General features: G+C 44.8%; 1 long non-coding RNA gene across 1 annotated transcript; it reads right to left on the reverse strand.

Annotated features, from left to right (window-relative positions):
- Window positions 1–6,058: 6,058 nt before the first annotated feature.
- LOC117366408 lies at window positions 6,059–27,013 on the reverse strand. Its single transcript, XR_004540581.1, has 3 exons — window positions 26,877–27,013; window positions 7,799–7,889; window positions 6,059–6,742 (listed from the first exon to the last, which is right to left on the reverse strand). It is a non-coding gene; the product is annotated as an uncharacterized LOC117366408 (long non-coding RNA).
- Window positions 27,014–27,475: the final 462 nt, after the last annotated feature.

Here is a 27,475-nt window from a genome sequence, read left to right on the forward strand (position 1 = left end):
ATGGACCTGACGTAAAAGTGAGGGTCTGTGAAATCAGGTTTAACATGTCCAGCTGCTTTGCCTCCCATGGCCACTGTTCTTCCATACCAGTCCCTCCTCATACAAAACAATTGCTAACATTAAGGCCTAGATTCTCTATAATACATCTAAACTTAGGCGTGCTTTAGACGTCCAGCAAGCGCAAGTGTCAATCAGCGATACTTAGATGTCCGGTAGATGTCTGTAAAGACGCTGAGCGCAGGGTAGATGCGGCTTTCTGAAACGTCATCTAGACGTCTCTACATGGTCGTGCTTAGATGTCAGATAGACGTCTGTATGATGTTTTTAATATCTAATATAATAAAACGGTAAGCCGCGCATGCGCACTTCCTATGCGTGCGCCGGTTTTCCGTGAGCTGTAGCGACCCATAGGAAGTGCGCATGTGTGGCTTACGGTCTGGCCTTACGCGAGGCAAGACAAGAGCGCATGCGCGCCCTTCCCTGCTTTCCACCTGCGGAGTGGCGGCTGCCGGCCGCTAGCACCCCCTGCCCTCTCCGTCGCCTCCCGGCTCCAGCAGCGTAGGCAGCACTTTAAACATGCTGCTTCGCGCCCTTCTCTGCCGATTTCCTCTGCCGCGTCTCTGATGACATCATCGGAAACAGACGCGGCTGGAGCCCCGAGGTTTGTCGGCGGTGGGAGGGTCAGGAGCAGGCCGGATCGACAACGGCAGTAAAAGAAAGGGGAGGGGCCGAACGGAGCAGGAAAGAGAAGGGAATAGAAGGGAAAGGGGGAGTGGGGAAAAATGCTCCTACTGCTTCTACATAGGAAAGGGGGGGGGGGATAGGAGGGAAATGCTGTTGCTGCTGCATAGGGAAGTGGGATGGAAATGCTGCTGCACAGGGAAATGGGGAAAAATGACAGAAAGACAGCGGGAGGGAGGGAGACAGAAAGAAAGAAAGACACAGGGGTAGGGAGAGGGACAGAAAGACAGACAGAGAAAGGTGGCCAGAGAGAGAGTCAGCGGGAGAGGGAAAGGGGGCTGCTTTGGGGGGAGGGGTGTGCTTGGGGCAAACAGCTTTGCTCTGGGGAGGGAAGACAGAAGGGGCCATGGAGAGACAGGGAGAGGAAAAGGGGGCTGCTTTGGGGGGAGGGGTGTGCTGGGGGGAGACAGAAGGGGCCATGGAGAGATAGGGAAAGGGGGCTGCTTTGGGGGGAGGTGTGCTGGGGACAGACAGCTTTGCTCTGGGGGGGAAAAAGAAGAGGGCCATGGAGATACATTTGGGGGGGAGGTGGGTGCTGGGGGCAGACAGCTTTGCTCGGAGGGGAGGGGGAGACAGAAGGATACAGACAGCGGCCAATGAGAGAGAGATAAAGAAACACAGACAGACACATCTATTCTAGCACCCATTAATGTAACGGGCTTAAAGACTAGTAAGTATATATAAAGAAGTACTCTTTACTGATTTATTATCAGTCATTCAGCATTGTAAGCTTTCACATAATTAACCCAAAGTATAGGATGATGAAAAGGATAATCAAAACACAGTATACCATTTTGTAAACTCTATATTTTTTTTGTAATATACACTTCTACCTCTAACCCTCTGTTGTAGTTCGTTCCTATTTCTGCTACTGTAAACCGCGTCGAGCTCTACGAACGTGGAGATGATGTGGTATACAAACCTACGGATTAGATTAGATTAGTTTTAGTGGGAGTTGATCTGGGAACATCAGTGAGTATATTGAAAAGGATGACATGCAGAAAACACTGCTGTTTTGTATCTTTTTCCTTTATGATTTCAGAATTGTAGAGTTTACCATTAATACAAACTAAAACAATATGTCATGTTTAAAAGGAGAACTAGAAGATGAAACGTACCGAGTGGGTGTTGAACTTACACTATCAAGTATGGAAAGTGGGAACTGTAGATGTATGCTACACAGAACGTTGTACAGTAATGTTCTACTAACCTCCTATTAGAAGTGGAAAGGATTGGACTTTGAACACCATATAGACTTCTGATAAACCTAGTTTAAGTTCTACAAAGACTGGCAGGAAAGGCACCCTAAGTCATTCAATGATCTTTCTCTGGATTTCCCAGAGACATTATTTGAGAGAGGATAGTTTAGAAGTGATATCTTGCTCTAAATAACACTCTCCTGGTCTTAAAACATTGCTACAATCAGCTCATTCTTCAGATCAAAGGTAAATCCCATAACTTACACTGGCCCAACTTAGAAACAGAATCAAAACACAGATCAGACCTGAATGTGGCTTCTAGTTCATAGGAAGAGGAAGTAGCCAGCAGCACAATGCTGATCTCATTGTGACATCATCAAGGTGCACCTGGAAGGTAGATATGCCACAAGTAAAAGACAAGTCGGGAGTTGAACTCACAACTTCCGGATGATTGATACAGTGCTTTTACTCACTGAGCTACAGCACCTTTTACTCCAGTGTCTCTAGCTCCCCTGTCATAGCATACCTTAGTGATGTGCTAAGGTATAATCTACTTAGCTATCATCTCACAGTCAGTTGAGGCAAAAGACTGGTAGCTCAATGGTGTAAAGCACTGCTGTCACGGATGCAAAACCCATATTCTTAAGTATTGTTCAATAAATATAATACAGAGTCAAATTATGCTGTTTTTTTTATGATCATCTCAGACCTGCTAATGACCCTGGGGAATAGAGAAATAGTTAATGGATAATCACCAAAAGAAGAAATCAGTTTTCCCTGAAGATACCAACCGGAATGTCTCTAGGATACATGAAAACGTACACCTTCCTACAATACCTGTCCATGCCCTCTGACGTTTTAGTAAACTCTTCTATCTGTTGCCCTGTGTGGATATTGCATAGCAGGAAATCCATTCCTACCACAATGGCTTGTAGCTGAGAGCAAATGAATGTATCTGATGCACAATGCTGATGAAAAACAACAAAGTCCACATACATACATACTTCTTTCAGAGCTAATAGGAAGCTGTGCAAAAGAGGGATGGTGAGGGTGACCTTGAGAGGTTTCACCAGGCGCATTAACCTGGTGAGCCAGCAATGCTTTCTTTGAGCTGATTGTGACATGATAGGTTAATACTGGTTTATATGTTTCCTGTGTGGGTTTCTCTTATGTATAATCTAACAATGCCTGGAAAGGGAAATGTGCACCTTACAAATGGCAAAGTCCACCATGTAGACCCTGTTATAAGAGCTAATAGGAAGCTGCTAGGACCTTATTAAAATGAGCAAAGGTGGAAGTTGAACCAGGGAGTTTGAGAGGTTGGACCAGGCGCATTATCATGGTGAGCCAGAAATGCTTCCTTTGTGCTTATTGTGACATGATAGTTAATGAGATGATACATAGGCAGCTCAGTCATGTATGATATGAAAGGGCGGTGAGATCCGTCTAAGCAGAAGCTGCTGTAGCTCTATGGGTTAAACTCCTGTGCTAGTCGTACAGAGGTTGTGAATTCTACACCCGAAAGCATTTCTGGCTCACCAGGTTAATGCGCCTGGTCCAACCTCTCAAACTCCCTGGTTCAACTCCCACCTTTGCTCATTTTAATAAGGTCCTAGCAGCTTCCTATTAGCTCTTATAACAGGGTCTACATGGTGGACTTTGCCATTTGTAAGGTGCAAATTTCCCTTTCCAGGCAAACCTATTTTCAACTTACCATGGCTCGGACATCCTAAGCAGTGATGAGAGGAAACCTTTCCTCTGACAACAAGATGACATTTGTGGATCGCCTGGTTAATGTGCTCTATTACGCCTTGTCCATCTTCTCAAGCACCCTGGTTCAAATCCCATCCTCACCTTCCCTTTTTTTCGTAGCATCCTAACAGTTCTCATAAGTGGTGAAATTTGCTGTTTCTCATCAGCATTCTGCAGCCACAGGTGCATGAGATACTTTCATTTGCTCCCAACTACAAGCCATTCTAGTAGGAATGTGTTTCTTTTGATGTAATATAGGCATTGGCCAACAGCTATGAGTTAAATCAAACATCAGAGGGCTTGGACAGGTGTTGAAGGATGATACATGTGGTGAGATGGATCTTACACACATTAGTATTGGTAAATGCAGTTTGGCTTGACATTTGGGGGGAGGAGGGTGTTCAGCATGAGAGAGAACAGGTTGCATTAAAAATTAGACAATGGAGGCATATAATAAAAGCTGAAGCAAAATATATTGAAGTAAAGGCATGGCTAAAAAGTTACCAGTTTTCCTGCCTGAAACAGTAATATAAACTATTTGCAAACCTTATTCAAGACTTGAACCCCTGATGTATGGAAGATAAAAGCAGTACTTTAAGGCAAAGAGCTATAGAGAGAACTTTGTTTAGAACATAGAGTTGCAAGATGCAGCCAGCTTTTCAAGATACTTATAGAACATAGGACAACCAATGAGGTGTGGTGGGCGTGGAGTATAAGAAGGTCCAGGTGAGCAGAGTTTCCTTTCTATTCTGTCCTATCGCTTATGCAGACGTTTGAGACATTACTCTGTCTTAGTCTTTTAAATTTGCTTTCCTATCTCTGCCTTCCACCTCTCTCTATTCCACAGAGCCATTAACAGCTACATGTCATTCTAATATGTTGTTTTATCTTTTCTAGAAGCAGCTTGCTAGCAGCTCAGATAGTAAGTCTAGGTGAGAATGATATTTTGTAAGCTACTTAAGTGTCCCTATGATAGAACCAAAGAAACCAACCAGCAAGAACTGACTTCTTTTTATGAACTTTCATTGTGTGTTATTGTTTATAATAGTTCTTCTACCTCTGATATCCCCTACTCTCCATTCCACAGGGCTGACAAAAAAGAGTGATAACACATTCAAGTCAAGGTGTGTTTGTTGTAAGAGCACTCATGCTGGTAGAAATTATGGTGGTAGCAAAATGGATATGTAAGTTAAATGTATGTGTTCACACATCTGAGAGGTTTTACTCATAGAGCTAATGTTAATTCTTTGTAGAATCAAATGACAGGCAAGTTAAAATCAGTTGAGGAATGGTTCTGTGTACTACCTCATTATTAACAATAGCTCAGGTGTGTTGTTGGGGGGGGGGGAGGAACACTGCCTTTCAGTGGACATCCAATCAGTGTACATGGTTTAGGTGGAAAACTCCTAATGAGTGTCTAATGGGTTAGGCATCTTTATTATCAAAAGGGGTCAGCTGTAGCTGTTTATATTAATAGGGAGTCCAAAGGTATGTTAGCACTTCTGTTACTACTAGGTGTGTGTTGGAGACTGTGATGTGACATTCTGCCACAACTTCAGTGTTTAATTTTGGAGACATAGGTCTTTGTAACATGTTTCTCTCTATTCTTCATTTCAGGTTGAGTATGCTCATTACCCCAATGTGTTTGCCAGAGACCAGAAGAGCAGCTCAGCACACCAACTTGCACATGGCCAAACAATTGTAGGTGAGAAAGCTATATGGTAACATTTATTTGCTTACTCTACTATTCTTCACTTGACTGTTAGAACTATACCTGAGTTACACCTTTATCTCTCTCTCCTTGGCCTCTGTATGTATCTTTCTGTCTGCCCCCCACCCCCACCCCGAGCAAAGCTATCTGTCCCTAGCACAGTGTGGCCTTGTGTTTTTCCAAGAGGCCAGAGCTCAAGTACCAACAAGTAAAATAGGTGAGAATGATGTCATGCAACCTTTCTTTGCCCTTGTGATTAATTAACTACACTTCTTTTCCCTTCACAGGTATGTAATGAGAGAACTGTACATGGATGAGTGTTAAGCTCTCTTTTACAAAGAGAAATTAACCAATCAACTCTTCATTGTCTCAATCCATCTTCCATGCTGTTTTCCTGGCCTGTCCAATTAAAATCATATATCATTTTTCACCTTGTGCTTATATATGTTTAGATTATAAATATCAGGGCCTATACACATTTACTAAGTCACCTTGTTAATTTGAAAGGGAATGGCAGGGCCCATACAGCACTACCTCCAAAGAGAAACCCACACAGGAAACCTTTAAACCAATATAAACTTTTTAATAAAATTATAAAATATATTTTAAAACTTTCCAAACTAAAACTATATACAAAGGGGAAGAGAGGGTGGAACAGAGAGGGTGGGTGGGTGCCCCGGGTGCCCCACCCAAGAGCAGCTTGAGCTACCTCAGGAGGAGTCAGGAGGTATGGAAAAGGCCAGTCATTGAGAGGACGGTGGCACATGGCTGGACGCATGCCCTCCCTCACCATCCTAGAGTCCATGGGCATGCTCCAACCTAGCCAGCCGTTCCCTCAATGACTGGTGCTCCTGAATCAGGGTGATCAGGGCCTCCTCTATCCTCCCCAACCTCTCCAACACAGCCCCTAATCCTGGAACCGTCTGTGTTGGAGAGGTTGAGGGTGCATGGAGGAGGCCGGCCTCCTCCTGAAGCTGGTCATGCTGCTCTGGGGGGGAGCCAGAGAGGGAAGGGGATGGGGTGGGGTCTAAAAACAGAAGGGGTGGAGAGGAGGGGGAAGGGGTGTGATGGGGGAAGGGATGTGACGGGGGGAAGGGGTGTGGGATAGGTGGCCTCTGGGCAGTGCCCTTGCCCAGGCCTCGCCCCGGCCTCGCCTTGGGCCTCGGCTTCATCCTGCTCCCAGGCTTCTGCCAGCTCCCGGGCCAGCTCATCCTCCCGGGCCTGCTCCTCTGCTACCGGAGCCTCCTGCTCCTCCGCCACCGGAGCCTCCCCTCTTTTGTCTCCATGGCCACCTCGTGGCTGGCTCCTGGACTCTCAGGGGGTGCAGCTGATGCTTCGTCTAGACAGGAAGGAAATGGGATACCATCAGGTAGGTGAAGTAAACTATTGAACATGGCATTATTTTACTGCTTTCTTTCCATGAAATATTAATAAAACTGCAAAACATGCACCTCCTAAACGGAACTTAATAAACATTTAGGAGACAGGCAATACCCGGTGACGTCTGCAAGCCCTGCTGCTAGCTCTACTTGTGCCGAAGCAGTACCTATTTGTGAGGTAGGAGACACAATCTTAAAAGTCTTGACAACAGACAATGAGTTCTACTAGATTTCTACTATTACACCTTGCCCACATTTGGCCATGAAAAAGAAGATGTTAAGACAGAGGGTGGGAAATTGCAGTCCTCGACATCTCCTTGTAGACAAGGCTTTCAGGATATGCACGAGAGATTTGCATAGCAAGAAGGCAGTGCAGGCAAATCTCTATCTGTTACATTATCGGATGCTAGAATATATATGTGTCTGTGTTTGTCTATCTCTTTCCTTAGCTGCTTTCTGTATTTCTGTCTTTATTTTTCCTCGGCTGTCCACCCTATTCTCCCTTCCTTTTACCTTCCCTGTGTCCACCACCACCCCTTCACTGCTCCCCTTATCCAGCAGCAGTCCTTCTCCCTTCTGTGTTATCTCCCCCTGTTCAGCAGCACCTCTTTTCTGTCCCACTGTCCAGCAGAGGCCATCCTTCCTTTTTGTTCCCATCCCCTCTCTTCATCTGTCCAGCAGCACCCCTTACCTCGCATCTGCCCTCCAGCCGCCTCAAGCCGACATCCGGGAGAAAGGGAGGAGACCCAGGTGCGTGCAGTTAAATTAGAAGCTTCGGTGTGACCTGCTTCCTGCTCGCTTTGCTGTATTGTACTAAAAAGTACAATACGGCTAGGCGAGCAGGGAGCATGCCACACCAAACAACAAACAGTAAACAGAACCCTACAGCTCATGGAAAATGGGATCACGGGGTGGAAGTATGCATGCGCGGATTAGGGTTTTATTATCTTAAGATGATTTCATGAAGAGGTTATGTGTACTGTGCTCAGTGAATGGTTTCCAATATTATTACTCACCAGCTTGCGCGGCAAGTTCACGCCGCACCCCCTGGAGAAAAGCCTGCTCCTCCCGTCTCAGGAGCCGGCCACGTTTGCGGAGGTCCTCCATCTGCATAATAGAAAAGGAGAGAGGGGAGAGAGTCATATCGCACTGTGACCTAGCTATTTTATTTATGTCTTGACCTCTATAACACAGAAAAATGGGTGATAAATTTTGCTGGCCTTCAGTGATAATAGGATAGGGAGCACACATGGATGTTAGCAGGCCACAATGCTGCGTCCTGGACTATAGGAAGCAACATGAGTAAATTTAGGTTTGTACACCATTATGGCAATAATTTAAATAAATGCATTCAGGCTTCTTCTCTTATCCTGGTGTGCCAATAAAATGGGTTGGCTAGGATGAGAAGCAGCAGCATAGTTATGAACCTACAAGCAGAAGGTGCTGAGGGTGTGCTGGGATATATTGCTGTATACATATGGCAAAGAGGAAATTACAGGTAATAAGTTTATACTATAAATGAGCTGTTTGGAATCACTTACATGTGGCACAAAGATTAAAAAGTGCACTTTATGAATGACCATGATTAAGAACTGGAAGTTGTAAGTTCACATCCCACTCTGCCACCTGGGGGGGGGGGGTTAATAAGAAAGCAATATTCTGTACAGATTTATGTAAAGAAAATATATTTACTTTATACTTTGATCACTTGAATATGAATACTTACATTCCTGGGATAGGAAGCCAGGCGATTATACCTCCTGGTGAGGCGCTCCCAGGAGGCTCTAAATTGCAGGGAGGTCCTCCTCCTTCCTGCTATTTTGAAATAGTGGTGTTCCTTTGGGAGGAACAGTGTGGCTAGGAGGCGGGAGTCCTCAGAGGAGAAGTTGGGGCTCCTTCTAGCAGCCATTGTGTGCAAAATCAATTGCGTTGTAAAAATCGATGATTCTGTGACGTCACAACACTGAAACGGCATGACGTCACTCGACGCCGCATGGGCGTACTTATAGTCCACAAAACGCTAAGGACGCCGTTTTTCCGCATATGACGCCTATGCGGGACAAAGTAGGATTTAACAACGCCTATGCGTCAGACGTTAATTAGACGTGTATAGTATATAGAGGGCTGTAAAACAGCAAATTTTTGTCTCCTTTACACTCCTGTGCGTTCGTGCTTCTGGTGCTTGATCTGTGATATTGTAACTTTGTGCTGTGATCTCATTGTTTCTCCTGTCTCCCATCTTCTCCCTTTTCTTGTGTACTTGTCAATTGGTGTCTTTGGTCTGGTGTTGGTTTGAGAGATGGCTGACTACTTGGAGTTTGTTGTATGTGTGGTTGCCCGCGATAGATTGTTGCGCAGAGGAAGGGGTCCGGCCCCGTTCCTGGGGCGTGGCCAGCTTAGAGGCAGAGGCCCAGGCCGACGCCGACCACGGGCCCCCAGGGTATAAAGGCCCAGGGACAACTTCCTTGATATGACAGATGAGTGGTGTATTGGTCTTCTTAGATTTCTACAATAAAAATCTTAAACCATTTAAGGATGTTGTGATTACTTATCAAAGGAATGCCAGGGCCCAGTCTGATACATTGAGTAGTGCACAGGTATTATTGTTTCCTTAGGTACCGCTGTAAATGGATCACTCTTATCACATTGATCTTTGTCTGAGGGCCAGGTTGGAAAGGTAAGAAGTGGGGTAGCAAACTGGTGTGTGGGGGGGGGGGGAACTAGGGGTTGTCATGTCTCACATTTGCTCACCAGTACAATGACATGACCTCAGAGCCTGCAAATAGCAAAATTAAGAAGATGGCATTACTAGGGAGGACGGACAAAGTTGTATTGTTCCATCTTGTGGTTTGTAGGGAAATAGTTTCCTTCTTACACACCAGGGTTTCACTACTCTTCCGTTCCACACATAGCCTTCTGCTTACATTGCATATCATCTCACCTCATCTAGCTACAGTTGCATAACATTACCCTCACCTGCTGCATTGTTAGATTATACATCTGAGAAACCCACACAGGAAACATATAAACCAATATTAACCTATCATGTCACAATCAGCTCAAAGAAAGCATTGCTGGCTCACCAGGTTAATGCGCCTGGTGAAGCCTCTCAAGGTCACCAGTTCAACTACCACCCTCACCATCCTTCTTTTGCACAGCTTCCTATTAGCTCTGAAAGAAGTATGTATGTATGTGGACTTTGTTGTTTTTCATCAGCATTGTGCATCAGATACATTCATTTGCTCTCAGCTACAAGCCATTGTGGTAGGAATGGATTTCCTGCTATGCAATATCCGCACAGGGCAACAGATAGAAGAGTTTACTAAAATGTCAGAGGGCATGGACAGGTATTGTAGGAAGGTGTACATGTTTTCATGTATCCTAGAGACATTCCAGTTGATATCTTCAGGGAAAACTGATTTCTTCTTTTGGTGATTATCCATTAACTATTTCTCTATTCCCCAGGGTCATTAGCAGGTCTGAGATGATCATAAAAAACAGCATAATTTGACTCTGTATTATATTTATTGAACCATACTTAAGAATATGGGTTTTGCATCCGTGACAGCAGTGCTTTACACCATTGAGCTACCAGTCTTTTGCCTCAACTGACTGTGAGATGATAGCTAAGTAGATTATACCTTAGCACATCACTAAGGTATGCTATGACAGGGGAGCTAGAGACACTGGAGTAAAAGGTGCTGTAGCTCAGTGAGTAAAAGCACTGTATCAATCATCCGGAGGTTGTGAGTTCAACTCCCGGCTTGTCTTTTACTTGTGGCATATCTACCTTCCAGGTGCACCTTGATGATGTCACAATGAGGTCAGCATTGTGCTGCTGGCTACTTCCTCTTCCTATGAACTAGAAGCCACATTCAGGTCTGATCTGTGTTTTGATTCTGTTTCTAAGTTGGGCCAGTGTAAGTTATGGGATTTACCTTTGGTCTGAAGAATGAGCTGATTGTAGCAATGTTTTAAAACCAGGAGAGTGTTATTTAGAGCAAGATATCACTTCTAAACTATCCTCTCTCAAATAATGTCTCTGGGAAATCCAGAGAAAGATCATTGGATGAGTTAGGGTGCCTTTTCTGCCAGTCTTTGTGGAACTTAAAACTAGGTTTATCAGAAGTCTATATGGTGTTCAAAGTCCGATCCTTTCCACTTCTAATAGAAGGTGAGTAAAACATTACTGTACAATTTTCTGTGTAGCATACACCTTCTGTACTTGATAGTGTAAGTTCAACACCCACTCAGTACGTTTCATCTTCTAGTTCTCCTTTTAAACATGACATTGTTTTAGTTTGTATTAATGGTAAACTCTACAATTCTGAAATCATAAAGGAAAAAGATACAACACAGCAGTGTTTTCTGCATGTCATCCTTTTCAATATACTCACTTATGTTCCCAGATCAACTCCCACTAAAACTAATATATTACAAAAAAAATATAGAGTTTACATTACATTAGTGATTTTTATTCCGCTTGTACCTTGCGGTTCAAAGCGGATTACATAAGAAGAGAACTGGACATTTCCAGGAGGGTACATGACATTGGAAAATACAGATTGAGGGTATAGACTTAATAACAGAATGAGGGTAAAGACTTAATTTGGAAGATAAATCAGGTTACATTACATTACATAGCAAGTAGTCTGTTTCCATACGTTGGTAGATAGTCGGTTTCAGTAGGATAATTTAGGTTTCAGGTAGCTTTCTTTGCCTTTCGTTTTTTTTTTTTATTGATCGATTGAGGGTATGGTGACAGGGAGTGAGCAGGGCCTGGTCGGAGTAAGTGGGGAGGAGGAGAGGGAGATTAGGTAGATTGTATATACTTTTTGAACAGCAGTGTTTTGATTTCTTTACGGAATGCTTTGAGGTCAGATGTTGTGGTATACTGTGTTTTGATTATCCTTTTCATCATCCTATACTTTGGGTTAATTATGTGAAAGCTTACAATGCTGAATGACTGATAATAAATCAGTAAAGAGTACTTCTTTATATATACTTATATTAAAACATCGTACAGACGTCTATCTGACGTCTATGCACGACCATGTAGAGACGTCTAGATGTCGTTTCAGAAAGCCTCATCTATCCTGCGCTCAGCGTCTTTACAGACGTCTACCGGACGTCTAAGTATCGCTGATTGACACTTGCTGGACGTCTAAAGCACGCCTAGGTTTAGACATATTATAGAGAATCTAGGCCTTAACCTCTACCTTTGTTAGGTCAATGTAATTTAAAGTTGATTAATCACCTAATCAGACATTCAAGGCATTACACAATTCTAAAAAATACTTTATAAAACAACATGAACAAAAATTCATATTGGACAGACAGAACTCATAAGGAACCCGGGATAGAAACATGCACACACAAAAAAACCACACATACATGCAGATAAACGGTCTGTGCAAAAAGCAATCTCTGTACTTTCGTACAATTTTAGTCTCATATAAATGTGGTATCTCGGTTGGAATAAAATTTTTCCTACACAAAAGATTCGTTCTTCCCTATTGGGCTGCTCAACTGCATTGTCCCTTATAATCCTACCTACATCTGCTGATTCCAACTATATGAGCCCTTTTAATCAGGTCAGAATTCATGCACATACTTTCTCTAAAATACTTTCAACATACACGTATATTCTTGATTCCACTGCCTGCTCTGAGCAGCTAGAAACAAATAAACCGTCCAGCTGTTCAGACATCCTTTAATTCATTCACTTCCACCTCATTTCAAATTCTGGTTCCTTAAGTACTTAAAGCACCACTCTCGTCTCCTTCTTAAAGCACTTCCCGTCTCTCTCTTCAAATTAAGTGATCTTTTCTTTCATGAAACTTAGCAGCGCCGGTCATTAACAAACCTAGCAGGCAAAATCCAACAGATATTTATTACCCATCCTCAATCTTCCTTAACAAATACAGCGGAGGAAGTGACGTCACCGACACGAATGGTCGGCTAAGGTGGGTGCTCCGCAAGCCCCGGCGATAAATTAGCGATTTCCCGGCATTTTCGCTGCGAGTTTTGCCCCCGAAGTGGTTATCGTGGAACCAGTGAGCGACGAGCGCTATATTATTTGTGTTGATGGCGGGACAGCAAAAAAAAACTCTGCAGGATTACTCTTTTCTCCCGCATGACGGAGGTAGGCTTAAAATGGCGGCTGCGGAGACGGGAAGTGCAGCAGGGCCTATGGAGGTTATCTCTGTCGCAGCTGGAGAGGAGGGGAGGCTTTCGGCAGCGGAGACTTTGGCAGAATTAAAGTTAATGCTTCAGGACATTCACACTGATATCAAATCTGTTCGTACTGAATTATCGACCCTGGCCACAGACCTGAGAGGTGAGATTGCGGAGCTAGGACACAGGGTGGCTGAGACGGAGGAGGGTTTGGAACAGCATCAGGAGCATTTGCTGGACTTGGATACTAAGACAAAGGATTTACAGGCTCACCAAACCTTTGTGCTTGATAAGCTGGAGGACTTGGAGAATCGTGGACGGCGTTCTAATTTGCGGATTCGAGGTGTGCCTGAGCTGGCGGAATATGCTAATAGTGAGAGAGTGGTGCAGCAGGTGGCCAGCATGCTATTGTCAACTGATACAGCGGTCATGGCTCCGGATGGTATTCATTTGGAACGTGCACATAGAGCATTGATGGCGCCCAGGGGGAACAAACCCCGGGATATAATTGCTTGCTTTGTGGACTTTAAAACTAAAGAAGCGGTCATGCGAGCGGCTCGGGCACAGCCTAATTTGAAATTGGACTCTTTTGATATTGAGATATATCAAGATTTGGCTGCTGTGACTTTGAGACGTCGAGCGGAGTTGCGTCCAGTACTTCGCTATCTGAAGGAGCGATCTATTAAATATCGTTGGCAATATCCTTTTGCGTTACTGTTCTATTTGGAAGGAAGATTACGCACAGTGCGCTCCTTGGAGGATGCAGCTCAAGTTTTTCCAGCGGTTCAATTTATTGGGGAGATACCATCATCCGGTAATCGGCTGGGACAAGCTCCTGTGTTGGGTGAACGTCCCCAGCGACCCCGTTGGCAAAGGGTTGCCCGGATGGGGGGTCGTCTTACTAGGAATTCACCGGGTGCAGTGGCAAGCTTGGTTGCTGGACCATGATATTATGTTCTGGAGATATGATTGGGGACTGATTTCTTTTGGGGGCTCTGTTTATCTATGATAAGAGGAGTTACTGGGGAAAGTATTTGGGTTTTGTTTGGTTGGTTAGGCTGCTGGGAGGGGGTTTGGTTGGGGGGGTGTATGGGGTTTTCTCAGGTGTGTTGGGTAGGTGGGGAGTGTTTCATTTGGGGATCCTCCTTTTGGGATTTGATTTGTGATTGAGCTGTTGCTGGATTGCTATGCTTTTGAGGAAGGGGGTGTTTTGGGAGGGATTTGGATGTGAATGTTTGGGAATGTTGGGAATTTTGGGTTTTATATGAGTGGGGTTTGTGGTAGCTCTTTCTTCTTCCTTGGACCTAGGTCTTTCAGTTGGGGATAGGCCTGGGTATGGTGATTGGGGGGTTTGAGGGAGGGGAGGAGAAGGGGATGGGCTTGGGGTGGGGAGGGATTGCTGGAAGTTGCTTTGTTTTTTGGTGGCAGTTGTGGAGTGGGGAGACCTCTGGGGCTAGTGGAGGTGGAGTTCTTTGGCATTGTGAGCAGCTATGGAGGTTAATGCGATTTGATGTCTGTTCCTGAGTTTAGACTTCTCACGTTGAATGTGAGGGGCCTAAATACAGCATATAAGCGGAGGCATTTTTTTAGGGAGGCTCGAAGACTGAGACCTCAGGTTCTTTTTGTGCAAGAGACGCATCTCCGTTCACGTCATGAACATTTATTGCATAATCCTCTTTTTTCAGGAGTTTATTTAGCTTCTAATAAGGCTGATAAGAAAAGTAGGGGGGTGGGAATCTTAATTGCGCATACGGTTCACACAGTGTGCAAGCGGGTCATTCGGGATGGGGAAGGTCGTTATCTAATTTTGGTAGCTCAAATTGATGGAGACTGGTATACACTGGTCAATGTCTACGCTCCCAATGAACATCAAAGTCGTTTTTTTAGTAGGCTAGAGGCTCGAATTCAGACTTGTGTTGAAGGAACGTTAGTGGTGGGGGGGGATTTTAATCTCACTCTGGATCCCTTGGTTGATAATTCTGCCTCAGGTGTGCGTTATGGAAAGATGGAGAGGAAGAGTTTACGAAATTTTTTGTGTCATTGGGATTTATGTGATCTTTGGCGGAAAGTGAATCCCACGGTGAGGGATTATACTTATTTTTCTTCAGTATATAATACGGCCTCTAGGATAGATTTGTGGCTGGGTGAAGAGGGCTTAGTGTCGCGTTTGAGGCAATGTTCTATAGAATCAAGTACAATATCTGATCACTCACCAGTGCTTTTAATTTTGGAGCGGAGGGGTGAAAGACGCCCACGTCCACCTTGGCGTTTTCCCGCTGGGCTTTTACTTAATCCTGTGAATGTTGAATGGCTGGGCAAGGCTATGATGGAATATTTAGAATTTAATGATCTGGATGGGATTTCACCGGGGTTGTTGTGGGAAGCTTTTAAAGCAGTAATTAGGGGTAAGGTGATCGGTTTGACTGTACGAGAGCGTAGAGTGAAGGAGGGTGTGGAATGTCAGCTCCGAGGGGAGATTCAGGTATTGGAGATGAGGGAGAAACGCGTGGAATTAACGTCTCAGGAACGAGAGAGGTTGCAGGCACTGCGAATTCAACTTAGGGCGTTGGAATTAGAGGAGATACGGAGTGCTTTGCAAGCAGTCCAGCAAACCTTTTTTGAATTTGGCAATAAATCAAGCCGCCTTTTGGCCCATAAGCTTAAAAAAAAGGTTTATCGTAATTTTATACCCGCAATAAGAACTGGTGAGGGTCGTCGGGTTACAGGCTCTTTGGAAATTGGACATGAGTTTCGGGATTATTATGCCTCTCTTTATGGCCAGGCTGCTGCTATGTCGGTCGGTGAGATTGAGGGATTTCTTGATAAGGTGCAGCTGCCTTCTCTGACTGGTGGAGAGGCCTTACAGCTTTCTTTACCTATCACCCTTGATGAAGTTCGGGAGGCAATTGAGACTTTGCCGATGGGCTCTTCGCCGGGATTGGATGGTTTTACCAATGTTTTTTATAAGAGGTTTCAGGGAATTGTTGCCCCAGTTCTGGTTCGGGTCTTTAATGCTTTCGAAGAAGAATCTATATTACCGGCTACTTGGCGTTTGGCAGCTGTGACATTGTTATTAAAACCAAATAAGGATAGTGAAGATTGTGGTTCTTATCGGCCTATATCATTATTGAATTCTGATTATAAGATCTTTACAAAAATTTTGGCGCAGAGGTTACAGCGTGTGTTACCGACTTTGATAAAGGTAGAACAGGCAGGTTTTATTTGTAAACGCCAAGTGTTTGATAATATCAAAACTTCACTCCACTTGATTTGGTATGCATCTCGTCATAATGTTCCAGCGATATTGCTTTCTTTGGACGCTGAGAAAGCTTTTGATCGGGTGGATTGGGGTTTTCTGTTTGGGGTTATGTTTAAATTAGGGTTTGATGAAAAGTTTCTTTTTTGGCTTCGATTGTTATATAGGGCTCCATTAGCTAGCTTTAAGATTAATGGGTTTTTAACGGACCCTATAGAGTTGGGTCGGGGAACAAGGCAGGGTTGCCCTTTATCACCTTTGCTTTTTGCTTTGGCAATGGAACCTTTTGCATGCTTGATACGGCAGCATGAACATATTCAGGGGTTGGTGGTGGATAACCAGTCTTATAAGATCTTGCTGTTTGCAGATGATGTTCTTTTGTTTTTGCGGAATCCTTTGGATTCCTTACCGTATTTGCTTCAGGCTTTGGATGATTATGGGCGGGTTTCTGGATTTCGGGTAAACATGGATAAGTCTGAAATTCTTAATGTTAATCTCTCATCAGTTCAGGTTCAGTTACTTCAGGATCAATTTGCTTTTCGTTGGGCGAAGAAATCTCTTAAATATTTGGGAGTGCAATTGACAGCTAGTCCAGACTCGTTATTTATGGTTAATTTCCCTCCTTTGCAGCAAAGACTCTTTCAAGATTTGGATAAATGGGAAGGTATGACTATTGGGTGGATGGGTCGTATAGCAGCTGTTAAGATGATGTTGCTTCCGAAGCTTTTATTTTTATTTATGGCTTTACCAATTGAGATACCGATGGGGTTTTTTCGCATATTGAATCGTAAGGTGTTTGCTTATATTTGGAAACATAAACCTCCGCGGGTGCGGAGAGCCCTTTTATATCAGCGTAAACAGCAGGGAGGGATGGGAGTTCCGAATTTCCGCCTTTACTATCAAGCGGCTTTATTACAAGCAGTGGCTGCATGGATTGGTTACGAAGACCGTCTTTGGATGTATTTGGAACAGGCTTGTTTGCCTGATATATCACTGTGGCGGCTTCCGTGGGCCCCAATTTCCATCTTAAGGGCACATTTGAAAGTAGACAATCCTTTTCTGAGAGTAATTTTAAATACTTGGTATCTGTTAAGACGAAAGATGTTTCCGGAGCGTAGACATTTTTCCTTATCTCTATAAGTCTATTGGAGGGCTTTGTACCAGGGGGAGTGGACCCTATTCGGTATAGGTGGGTTCGAGCAGGATTGCGTACTGTTGGACAAATTTGGCAGGATGGAGCTTTGCTTCCATTTATACAACTACAGGATGAGTATGGGCTTAATCACACTGATGTGTTACCGTATGCGCAATTGAGCACCTTTTTATATAAACAGGCATATTGGGACTTGCTCTTGGGGGATACAAAGTTGGAAGTGGCTTTGCAGAAAGGGATTGGGAGGGGAGGGATTTCTTATTTATATCAGGCTTTATTATTGAGGGAGGATCCGGAGGATAGTTATCGGTCTATTTGGGAGAGGGAAATTGGAAGAGTTTTGGATAATAAGGAATGGGGTTTTTGCTATCGGAGTCTTTTTTCTTTGCCTCTCACGTCTTTACTTTTGGAAAATGGGTATAAACTTTACTATCGTTGGTATCTGACACCAGTAAAATTAGTTTCTTTTGGGGTCACTCTGTCGGATCTCTGTTGGAGGGGATGTGGTCAGGTAGGTTCTTTTAGGCATATTTGGTGGTCCTGCCCTGAGGCTCGGGATTATTGGAATATGGTGGGGCAGATATTGGTTCAAGTTATAGGGAAGCATATTCCGTTGTTGATGGAGTGTTGCTTACTCAATGTGCCTTTTCCTGGGTTTTCTTCCCAGGAACATAGGTTGGCTGTTTTTGTGATCTCTTTAGCAAGGGTGGCTTTGGCGGGTTGTTGGCGTTCTGCTAGGGTGCCTGAGCGAGAATACTTGCTTAATCGTTTGGATACGATTCAGTTGATGTGTAAATTGACTGCCATGCGGCGGATGCGCATGGAGCCTTATAGGATGGTATGGTCTGGTTATGTTGCTTGGAGGTCTTCCTCACTCCACAAGAGCTTAGTATTGGATTAGGAGGGTAGGGGGGTGGGATGGGGGGGGGGGGGAAGGGGATGTATTGAGATTTGGTTTGTTTTACCATATGATGATTGATATGACTGCTGTATTTCGCTAAAGGATATTTGTTTAGATGAGAAGCTATGACTTTTGGCTGTATGTGCTTTATGATGTTATGATGGTGTTTTCTTTTGTATTTTATATTTTCAAAATTAATAAAAATGTATTTAAAAAAAACAAAAAAACAAATACAGCACAATAGAAATATAACCAGTTCTAACCAATTTTTATTTATTTTTTATTTTTTTAAAGGATGCATCCGAATCATGCTGAGCCCTGTAAATGCAAACAGCTTACATCTATTGTCTAACTTCCTATCTACAGATTCAGTTTTGTTTCCCAGACAGGAACAGTTTCTAGAATCCCTCCCTGCTGTTTCAATGATGGATCAAGTCATTTACTAGGGCAACGGAAAAGAAACAGGAGAGGAATGATCAATTCCTCCACTTACTAGTTTGGTGGCCAACCCCACCTGCACTTTAAACCCAGGACTCGATTAATCAGTTGAGCCGGCCAGAGCCACGAGGTCTACAAATTCCAAGAGGAATTAAGCCGGCTTAGCAGACAGGTCGGTTCTCAGACCAGACACAAGTGACCAATCGAGTAGCCGGTGGTCAAAAGACCTTCAAGTCCCTGTTCAGAAGTGCCAAATGAAAGGTCACTTTGGGAAGCCACAAAACTTAGAGACTTGAAGAAATCAACAGGTTTTATTAGCATACGTATGCAACTCCTGAGCTCCAAGCTGGCTTCAGAAGTTCCGAAAACAGGACGTTACATAAATATTTATACATTCTTCTGGCTATACAACTGAATTCTAGAAAAAACTTTTCACGTGTTACTTTTCTTAACAATCATTGGTGCTAAGCTCACACTAGCAGGTCATTAGCAGGTCACTTATCTAAGCCCTGCAGTCTTTCTGTTACATGTCGTTTATGCTAAGAAAGCCATAAGAAGTTAGAATGTCCAAGCTAACACCCAGTACAGGCAGGCTAGAACAAGAGATAAGTTAGGTCTGCAGCTAAACATAATTCAGCATTTTATTAAAGAGAAAACTTAGTTCAACACTTAGGAAAACCAGTTCCAGACTCCTTCAGCATTACCCACCAAAGACATAAACACACTAAGGTGTGGATCCTGCCTCCCACGAGGAAAGGACTTGGTTCCACACCGTCCAAAGAGGATGGAACAACACATTACTCCTGATGGGCCAAGAGATATCCTTAAGGCAGGCATGCAAAAGATACAGCAAGTGGTAGGGGTAAAAATAATGCTTCTCAAAGATCGCTTCCGTAAAATTATCTGTATCCAGAACCCAGTTGTGGATATGACGCAGAACACAAGCTTGATTATAAAGCCAGAGATCCGGTATACCCAAACCACCCCAAACCCAGTGGCCCCCCAAGAGAGCCCATCCATCACCCCATAGAGCGGTGAATAGTCTTGTCCCTGCAGTTAAGGGAGGGAACGCGCACAGTCCCCTCCCTCCTTCCTACCTACCGGCCGAATCTGTATCTATCTCCTTCCCTACCCCTTACCTTCGCGGCACATTTTAAATTTACAGAGTAACTTGCTCAAGCCACCGGAGCCTGCCTGCAGTCGCGTGTGTCTGTGGGAGGAAGCTTCTCGTCTGACGCAACTTCCATAGAAGAGAAGGAGATGCTCAGACCGTGCGAGGAGTGCTGAAGGGCAGTGAGGTGGCGAGAGGGAAGGGTGGTGGTGGAAAGGAAAGGAACAGACGCTGAAGGGGGTGGAGAGGAACAGACGCTGAAGGGAAATGGGGAAAAGAGAGTGGGGAGAAGACCCTGAAGGGAAATGGGGAACAGAGAGTGGGGAGAAGACGCTGGAAGGGAAGAAGACAGAGATGCGAGACTATGGGGGGAGCGGAGGGAAGAAGATGGGTGCCAGGCCAATTGGGGGGGGGGGTGAAGGGAGAGGCACAGTAACAGAGCAAATGGAAGATGCAGAGAGAAGACAGACAGTGGATGGAAGGAATTGAATGAGAAGATGAGAAAAGCAGAAACCAGCCAACAAAAGTAGAAAAAAAAATTTCTATTTCTTTTCTTTTGGCTTTAGGATAAAGTAGTATATTAGTTGTGTTGATAAAAATTTATAAACAAAGTCCTGCCAGCTGAACATCTCTTTATCTAGTTCAGCAGACAGAACTTTGATTTATAAGGAAGGAATAAGCTAAATATTGTAGTACTGAGGCTTGTATGGATGCTGCGGGATAGTAGTCGCGGGGACGGGACAGGGCAATGACAGGGACAATGGTTGCAGGGATGGGGCGGTGATGGGGACAAACTTTTCCCCCATGTCATTCTCTACTGTGAAGTTTTTGTGTGCTGGAGTTTTTTTTCCTTCGTACAGAGTGAACAGGAAGAAACCTACCCTCCACCTATCTGGGGCTGTGCTTGTCCCGTTCAGACTGCTAAGATTTCTTAGCTAATGACCAGGTGGAAACTGCTCCAATATGCAATTGTAAAGCTTAGCAATGTAAGAAATAATGTGCTGGGGTTTTTTTTCATGTTTTATTTTTTCCATTTTCTCTATGGAAGTTAAGCAAGCCATGCTGAGTGCTTGTGCCTTTGGTCTGAATTACTAATGCAGCATAATTAAATAAATGAGACCATGTTTATTTTTCCCTGAAGATAGAAAAGTTCTGTAATAAAAAGCTTAGGCTAATTTTGGAGATTTCAAAGCATTTTTCTTGTTCCTATCAAGCAAGGACTGTGTTTTTGCTAAAAACCTGGAAAGAGTGAATTGTATGGAAGTATTAATGAGAAGAAACTGGTTTTCCATTCTTGAATAAAGTGTATTTTGGCCATCTGACATAAACTGTGCTTGAAATGGAGAAGCTTAATTAAAGACTGTCTTGTTTTTGTGAATCACGTTTATTTTGTGGATCTGTATTAAAACACAATTGGGTGCAATAGTGCCAGAGCACACCAGTGGGCGTGGGAGCAACTGGAATCTCCGGATCACAAACCTTTACTCCTTGTGGCAGGGGACCCCGGGTGGGTCACTCTGGCTCAGCGTCACTGCCACAATAGTTAACTGAATACCTAAATAATGAAAAGAACCGTCCGCCCATTTCAACGGAAAATCCGTAGCCCAATTCCCATGCAAAGAAGGTGAAGAAGTCGCCTCAGATTTTCCAAAATTCAAAACAAAGCCCACAAAGTCACTATATTCCTGCAAACTTTCTAACAAAATGGGCAGGGAGAGAAAAACTAACGTCATCTACAAATGCCTCAATCTTAAAATGACTAGCCCCCAAAGGTAACCCACTAATCTCTGCATTCGCCTGAATTTCCATAATCAAGGGGTCTTCTAAGGAGAGGACAAATAACAACGACGATAAGGGGCAACCTTGTCTAGTCCCCCGACGGATATTAAAAAGCGAGCAATTGATCCATATCCGAGCAGCCGGGTCACTATAGCATCCGAACCGCACTGTGAAAAAAGGGCCCCACCCTGTAAGCCTTAAGTACCGCAAACAAATAGCTCCACTGCACCCAATCAAAAGCCTTTTCGGAATCAAAACTAATAAGTAAGGAGTGGGGTCTCATCCGTCTGTGCCTTCTCCAATGCCAACAATATCCGCCGAATATTTTTAGAGTTCGGGCAGGCCCACACAAACCCACCTGTTGCTGAGATATAAAAAAAGGCAGGACCCTCACCAACCGATTAGCAAGAATTTTAGCACGAGTTTATCCACAAAGTTAAGCACAAATATTGGATGGTAGGATTCAGGTAATGTCAGATCCTTACCTGGTTTCGGGAGCACCATGATCTGAGCCATATTAAGATGGTGCAGCAAAAAGCCCTTCACCACCTCCAAATTAAAGATCTCCGCAAGTAATGGTGTCCACCAATAATTTGTAGAATTCTGCACATAAGCCATCAAGGTCCAGGGCTTTCCCCAGCTGACCACTCCGAATACCCCACTCAACCTCTTCTGCAGATATCGGCATCTCCAGTGATTGACATGCCTGATCATCCAACTGGGGGAGGTCCACACTGTCCAAATAAACTGCCCCATCTAAGCCCACCGAATCCTGATCAGCATATAAGGGCTCCACAAATTGTTTCATAATCGAACAAATATCCAGGGACTTATGATATAACAACCCCCAAGGATCCTGTAATGTGGTAATGCCCATCCGCTCAATCCTGGGGGAGGACAACTGAGCCAGAAGACGACTACTCTTTATTTACAAACTGATACAATTGAAATTTATAATAGGCTGAGGTTTTAAGTGCCCCTTGATGTAAAAGTTCATTCAGCTCCTGTTGAGCTGCCAATAATTGCCCCTGTTTTTCCAAACTGCCTCCGCAAACTAGACATCCTATGTTCTAACTGCAAAACAGTGCGATGCCTCGCACACTTTTGATGAGTAACATAAGCCAAGATATCACCTCTCAAAACCGCCTTTGCCGCCTCCCAAAAGAGGATAGGATCATCCTTGATTAAAATGCTGATAGTCTTTCCATTTATAAGAACATAAGAACATAAGAACATAAGCGTTGCCTCTGCCGGGTCAGACCAGGGGTCCATCGTGCCCGGCAGTCCGCTCCCGCGGCGGCCCCCCAGGTCCATGACCTGAAAGTGTTCCCTACCTAACCTAAAATATCCATACCCTATTCGCTCAATGTCCTGTACGGTAAACCTCTATCTGTACCCTGTTATCCCCTTCGCTTCCAGGAAGTCATCCAGTCCCTTTTTGAACCCCAGAATTGTACTCTGTCTTATTACCTCTCCGGGAAGCGCGTTCCAGGTGTCCACCACCCTCTGAGTGAAGAAGAACCTCCTTGCATTCGTTTTGAATCTGTCTCCTCTCAGTTTTTCTGAATGACCTCTTGTTTTAGTTGTCCCTGCTAGTCTAAAGAATCTGTCCCTCTCCACCTTCTCTATGCCTTTCATGATTTTATAAGTTTCTATCATGTCCCCTCTCAGTCTCCGCTTCTCCAGGGTAAAGAGCCCCAGCCTGTCTAACCGTTCGGCATATGAAAGGTTCTCCATACCCTTTATCATCCTCGTTGCCCTCCTCTGGACCCTTTCGAGTATTGCCATGTCCTTCTTGAGGTATGGCGACCAGTATTGGACGCAGTATTCCAGATGTGGGCGCACCATTGCTCGATACAGTGGCAGGATAACTTCTTTTGTTCTGGTAGTGATACCTTTTTTGATAATGCCCAACATTCTGTTCGCTTTTTTTGAGGCCGCTGCACATTGTGCCGCCGGCTTCATTGTGTTATCTACCAATACCCCCAGATCTTTTTCCTGGCTGCCTTTCCCGAGTACCCTCCCTCCCATCGTATAGCTGTACATGGAGTTCCCCTTCCCTATGTGCAAGACCTTACATTTCTCCACATTGAAGCTCATCTGCCATTTTTTTGCCCACTCACTCAGTTTGTTCAGGTCGCTTTGCAATTCTTTGCATTCCTCAACAGTTCTGGCCCAGCAAATATTCCTGAAACCAGGCGTCCTTATATAAACAACATGAGAATCTGCTTCTCCCCAACTCCAAGCATGGACTGAAACCTCAATAACCCCATCTTCACCCCTCTCACCTCCGAGAGCAGAGAACAGAAAATCAAAAGATCAATACGCGAAAGAGTGGTATGAGCCCGAGAAAGGTGTGAATAGTCTCGTTCTAATGGATGCAACACTCGCCAAACATCTATAAATTGAAAAGTAGTAGTAAAGCTGAACCCGTGATAGTTTTAGATGTCTCTCTACCCACCCCCGAGGAGCGGTCTAGCTGAGGGTCAAATACTTAATTAAAGTCCCCACCCACTATCATGGGCACCTCCCCAAATGCCAGCAGCTGGTTGCAGACATGGTGGAAAAAGCGGGTACCAGGATTGTTGGGCGCATATAAATTGCAAAGTAGTAAAGGCTTGCCATTAAGAGAGACAGAAGCTATAACATAGCGGCCATTGGGGTCCCTCACCACCCGATGAGTCTCCAGCTGTACTCCTTTCCTGACCAAAATAATGATGCCCCCTTTTTATATACTTTTCGTTGGGAAGTACAGTTTATTCTCTTGGTATGAGCTGTCTTATGCATTTGCAGGAGGGAGTTTTCTGTTTGGTTTCTCCTCCGCTTTCGTTGCGATCGGTCCGTGGCTGGTCGCTATTCACTTTCATTCTTTGTACTTTTAGCTTGGAAGAGCGGGACGTGTGTTGTTTTGTTAAATGTGTTTACAAAGCAATGTGTATGTGTAGCGCATGGGCATTAGGTTTTGCTTTGATGTCACATTTTACAGTATGAATGGGTCTTGGGTTGTATGCATAGCTTCACGCGGTGACGTGTGATCTACATGTGGTTTACTTCGGCGCGTGACAGCCTTTAAATAGTTTACTTGGAGTGCAGGTCCCCGTTTGGACTTTAAGAAGAAATCACACTTGGACGTTATAAGCTAATTGTATTTTATGCTATATGGTGAGCACTTCCCTTTAGATTGAGCCATGCATAGCTTTAGAAATATAAAAGTAAGTAGTTTTTAATTTTGTGTATTGAATTAAACATTGTAATATTAACACACGTTTATCTTTATTTCAGAGCTTTCACCTCCAGTTTAACTGTTTTGTTTGTCGGTTCCCTGACGCAGGACCAAAACGTGGCACGTCGGAACCAGCTACTTTTTCAAAGCTAAGTTTGAGCAAATCTGGTTTTACATTTTAGATTTTTAGAAAAAGCTAAACATAGCTGTAGTAGCTAGCAACATAACAGTTAAGAACAATCTTTCACCTGGAGCAAATGTACTGTGAACACTGCAATGATTGGGTGGTGAGGCAGAACATATTGCCTTCATGTCTCCAGTAGCGTACCTTGGGGGGGGGGGGGGGGCGGTCCACCCCGGGTGCATGCCCCAATGGGGTGCACAGGAGAGAGCTGGACGGGGGACCTGCGGGGTTAAATATAACTTGAGCTGCAAGGCTCGTCTTCTGCTCCTACTGCTCTGCCGCTCACATATAGCTGATTGGAAGTCTTCCCCAATGTCAGCGCTGACGTCGAAGGGAGGGCTTATGCAAAGCCTGCCCTCCGACGTCAGCGCTGACGTCGGGGAAGACTTCCGGTCGTCTTTGTGTGCGCGGCAGGACAGGCAGGAAATAGAAGACAAGCCTCGTGGCTCGAGCTCTATTTTGCTAAGTTGCTAAGATGGGCTGGGAGGCACACGCAGAACACAAAAGGGGGGAGGGAGTGCGTTTTGGACACAAGGCATTAACTTGGGAGAGAGGAAGGGAGGGAAAGAGATGCTGAGGTGGGGGGAGGGAATGCGTTTTTGGACACAGAAGGCATGGACTTGGGAGAGAGGAAGGGAGGGAAAGAGATGCTGAGGTGGGGGAGGGAATGTGTTTTTGGACACAGAAGGCATGGACTTGGGAGAGAGGAAGGGAGGGAAAGAGATGCTGAAGTGGGGGAGGGAATATGTTTTTGGACACAGAAGGCATGGACTTGGGAGAGAGGAAGGGAGGGAAAGAGATGCTGCAGTGGGGGAGAGAATGTGTTTTTGGACACAGAAGGCATGGACTTGGGAGCGAAGGGAGGGAAAGAGATGCTGAGGTGGGGGAGGGAATGTGTTTTTGGACACAGAAAGCATGGACTTGGGAGAGAGGAAGGGAGGGAAAGAGATGGTTGTGTACACGGGGAATAGAAGAAAGGAGAATTTTTGGTCATAGGGAGGGAGTGAGGTACAGACAGTGGCAAACCAGGGTGGGGTGGGGTGGTCCGTCCCGGGTTTACGCCCCAAGGGGGTGCACAGCTGGCCACTTTGGCCGGGCCCGTCCCTGAGTAGGTGGGAAAACCTGGCTCAGACCACCAGCAAGAATTTTGAAACGCCTTTTATATGGTTGTAGGAAGGAAAACCCAGATACCGGATTTCTTAGAAAACAGTATCAAGTTTATTAGTGTCCCAAGTCAAAATAGGGAAAAAAGAAAAAAAAAAAAACACCTTCACAATTGGGTTTAGACTCCCTTAGGTGCTTCCTGCACTCTGGTATAGCTTAGTCCAGGTGAGTCATATGGGCTTTGACTGAGGAACGGGATTGCCCATCTTTATCCAACAAAATATAATTCAAACTCAAAACTTTACATTAGTCCAGTGCTCTCCTGGTCTCATATCCCCTCTGGGAATTATTGGTGTCTCAGAACTACAGCCCCTTTATATCTTTATAGCTGAGCTAGGCTTATGCCAGCCTTTTCACATCTCAGCTCCTTCTGTATTTACACAAGCTTTTCTCACCTAATTAGGCAGGGCTGCCTCAGCTCTGCCTGCCACAATGCTTTGGCTTCAGTGTGAAAAAAAACCACAGAAAACTTTCTTCATGCAATCAGCTGAGGACTCTCACACACAGTACCCTCCCAGGTCCATGTCCTCTTCACTTATACTATCCCCAGGGACACTACACATTTCCCATTCACCCTCATGGGAACTCTGGCTTTCCATTTCTGCATCCCATCCCCCTTCCTGCATGTCTGCCAAAACCTCTGCAGCATTTCCATGGGGATCATTTCCCAACCCTTCTCCCTGGTGCTTAAGCTGCCAGTCACTGTACCTCCTGAGTGTTGTCCTGCCTCTCCTTATGAGCTGGCTTCCTGCACCACGGTCCTGCTGGGGCTTAGGTAACTGGTGAGAACTGACAACTCCATGATTCGTTTGGCTTCTGTAATCAGGGCCAGCTATGTCCTCCCCTTTCCACTCCACCCGACTTTGCCTTTGTGGCTTCCTAGCCTTCAAACTCCGGGGTCTGACTCCACCCCTTTGCAAATTGGTGTCAGGTTTCTCCCTGACTTGGGGAAAGGAGTGATAGGGGAAATTAGTGGTTTTCAGAGCCCTCCCTATCTGGCTCTTGGGCTGTGCTGGGACCTGCCTTTTCCTGCACTCTCCTGGCTGAACCAGCTGTCCTGGCTCCATGCCGGGTTTTACAGGACCCTGTGCTGCATGTTGGGGAGTTTTAGCAGTAGTTTTCACTGTGACAGGAGCTTCCCTGTCACATACCCCCCTACTTAAACCCCTATCGGTCCTTTCTTTCTTTAAACTCTCAGAAGACTCTTCCTCTAAACGAGACAGAACTTTTTGGGGTATGGGTTTCTTCACTATCCCTTCTCTCGCCTCTGAGGAGCCCCAGCCCTGCTCCCCCCATGTAGTGTCTGT

This window comes from Geotrypetes seraphini, chromosome 9 (genome assembly GCF_902459505.1).
Source record: "Geotrypetes seraphini chromosome 9, aGeoSer1.1, whole genome shotgun sequence".
In the NCBI taxonomy this organism is placed as follows: domain Eukaryota; kingdom Metazoa; phylum Chordata; class Amphibia; order Gymnophiona; family Dermophiidae; genus Geotrypetes; species Geotrypetes seraphini.